Genomic DNA, 3,501 nt, shown 5'->3' with positions numbered 1-3,501 from the left:
AAAAAAAAAAAAAAAAAAAAAAAAAAAAAAAAAATAGCTGTTGATGGGAAACGGTAGCATATTTTCAATATAGCTTTGCATATACTATAGTATTTTAACTGTTGATTGTAGGTTTAGGGTTTGCTACACCAAAATGTTAATTTTGGGTACAATACAATACAAAAATTCCCAGGAACTTAGCCATACTAGGTGGAAAAAAGGACCCATTTACTCTAAAGAACACCGGTCACATGATGAAAACAGTTGAACAGTGGCTAAAGGTGCCCATACACCTTACAATTATCTGCAGATTTTCTGTGGTCAGATGGAAAAAAAGTGCAACAGATTGGCCCGGTGGAGATTACTCCATCCACACAGTTAAGTGTAGATGGAGGAATCTGTTGCACCTTTTCCATCTGACCACAGAAAATCTGCAGATAATTGTAAGGTGTATGGCCAGCTTAACCCTTACATCTTACATTGCGAAAGCCTGTCATGTGTTCTTATACTACTGAATAACTGGAGCCAGAATTACAAATTCTATAGACTGGAGGACTATTTCCACTGGGACTTCAGGAATGCAGAATTAAAGAGAGAGTTCACCAAATACTGCACAAAATCGTCCATATGACATTAGAAACTTAACTACAATTAGTACTATGAAGCACAGTTTGCAGCTATGAATGTATACAAACAGAAATGTGATTTGAAGAAACTAATATTTTTATCATAGATGTTCTTATTGCCTAAAACGTAGTAGTTTTAAGGGCAGACATAAAAACCTGGTCTCATCAATACTCTTTCCACAGAGCTAATCCAGCCTTTCCGTGGTCTCCTCTCTGCTTCCTAGTAATATGCTTGACTGAGGAAACACAAAAGACTGAGGGAGTGGAGGAGAGGAGGGTCTTTTAAGCAGATTAAGTGACGTGTTTCCTGTGTGTGGGGGAGGAGATTCCATCTCGTGATGCTGTCCTGGAAGACGTTATGGGAAATTCAGCTCACGTCTGAACATCCAACTATTTTCCAAGGTCTATGTTCTCATTAACAGCTGGCATCTGATTTGCTGCTATGAGCAATACAGACATTTTGACTTATTTCAGTCGGCTAATCAAATCCAGCTTACAGCTAATAGGGGAGATGTAATTCTCTCGCAAGAGAGATTACCGAATTCTACAGGAAAAATGCTCATTGTAATAGATTATATTTACATATATGATTTATCTAAACCCATATTGCTTTTAGTAGAGAAAAAAAAACCCTTGTATCTTTAATAATAGTAGTCCACTAATGGTAAAAAGTGTTTGTGCAGTCCAGACTAAATCTGGCCATCCACTGAACGAATTTCGCCCAGTCTTTTTTTTTTTATTAACCAGCCGAAATCTATTCAGTGGATGGCCCCGAAGGCAGCCTTCTGTCTGGCATCCTTTGAACAAAAAAAAATTCAAAAATTCAAAAAGGGTGGTTGGAAAATATTCCAATTGGCTGCTGTCACTATTAGGGTATTCCGACAGTGGCACACCAGAGACTGTCAGAATAGAATAGCCCAGCAGGAGATTTGTCCATCCATGCTGTTTAGTATACCAGTAATATTTTTGACATTAAGCCTGCAGGTTTAAAAAAAGAAAATAACAGTGTATGGCCAGATTAAAGCTGGCCATAAAAAGCTGGAATTTCAGCCAAATTCTGCTGAAATTTCCTATGAAAAATTGTTGGCCGAAAAGCGATTGCACCCCATCACATACTTTTACAAACATTCACAGTACCTAATCTGCTCCTAGATGAAAGAATTCTATTTTCGCTAAATGCAACTAAACTAAAAAACACAGCTACATGCAGGTAAACGTTTAAAAAAATCTATGCATTTAGAGATGTCCTATAAACCTATGAAAATCACAGGTTTGTCAATGCCAGTTTGAATGAGGCCCAAGAGTGCCTTGTATTTCCTTACATGCCCTACAGACCTGGAGGTCGTCGCTTAACCTTGGTCAGAAACTGAAATGATTTCCTGAAAGAGGCATAGAGTAAAATAAATTGGATTCATATGGCTGATGAATCACAGAACAAATGCTCAACATCTGGCTAGAAGCCGCATTAACACTGCACATGATGGAACATTTAGAAGAAAAAAGTGTTGTACTTTCCAGCCAAAGTTTGACTTCCATCTGCCTAGGGAAATATGCGTTCAGCAGAATTATTGGAATGGGCTTCCCACACTGATCAGGGAATGGTGATGTCAGCACTTGCAGGCAGTCGCCCACTTTCCACTGATCTGGGAGAAGTTTCAATGTGGTGTTTGTGGGGAGAGCACGGGATTGTCTCCCTCAGAAGAAACCCCAACTACAACACACAAGGCCACAGTGGTGTGTGGTTATGCTAGAAAATAAGCCCATACACTGTCTACATAAAGTGACCTCAGAATGTCGGGCACTGTATAATAAAGTGTCTTAGAATTTAAAGTGAAGCTTCTACATACAGAAATATGGGAGCTGCTATTACTGATTGACTGGCTGTTAAGTTGACCCAGTGGCTAGAATACTTCATGTGTAGATGAAATTGTGGAACAAAATTATTGTGGATCCAGCACCAGAGGTCGTTTACCCTGGGGGGGCTGACAGGCACACCAGCAGGTGGGCCAGAACATCCCAAACACCAAGAGAACGGATGTATCACCTGACGCCAGCTTCCCAGTGTATCTTATGTGTGTATCACTCGGCTGTAGATTCTCAAATCATCTCTGAATTGGTTCAGACACTGTCCTTCCTTCTGGAGGGTGGCTACTTTTGTTCCCCATGGTCCCTGTGTGTGTTGTAAAGTAGTCACCGCTCCAAGTTCACTCCTGTGATAGACTACAATGTCAATACAAATTGGTAAATTAAACATAAGATTGTAGTCATCTGTTCTTCCTTCTGGAGGGTGGCTACTACCGCTCCAAGCTCACCCGCTTGGAGCGGTAGTAGCCACCCTCCAGAAGGAAGAACAGCGTCAGCATGAATTCAGGAGATGATTTCAGGATCTACAACTGAGTGATACACAAATAAGATAAATTTTTGTAAATAGTTAAGGTACTATTAAGGGGCATGTTTAAGATTTACCCTGCTGAGTTTAGTGTCACTAAGAAAGTTGGCCATATTCGTCATTACCATCAGCGTTTGGGAGAATAAAGACTAAACTTCAATATTAAATACATCAAAGTAAAAGAAAAATAGAATAGGCAAGGGTGTAAAAACCATCATTCATTGACTTTTGTAGACAATGTCTATTTTTCAGGCGTTATCTTTTATTGTAACCATATATTGTTCTTTGAGGTTGTTGGATCTCCGTCTCGTACTCATTTCCTTTTACTGAGAAATTAAGTGTTTTGCCAAGGATGGGTTTATTTGTCCTTATTCCTAAACAAAAGAAAAAATCAAACAAAATCAAAGAAAACAAAATCAGAAAATCAATAGTGAGGTTTGCAATGGTGCTGGATAAGTGTCAATGCTCCAGGCATGTTCATGTGACAAACACCCCCAACCCCCCCCC

The sequence above is a fragment of the Nanorana parkeri genome, unplaced genomic scaffold (genome assembly GCF_000935625.1).
Source record: "Nanorana parkeri isolate BGI_ZX_2015 unplaced genomic scaffold, ASM93562v1 scaffold1431, whole genome shotgun sequence".
NCBI lineage: Eukaryota > Metazoa > Chordata > Amphibia > Anura > Dicroglossidae > Nanorana > Nanorana parkeri.
This window is presented reverse-complemented; position numbering follows the sequence as displayed.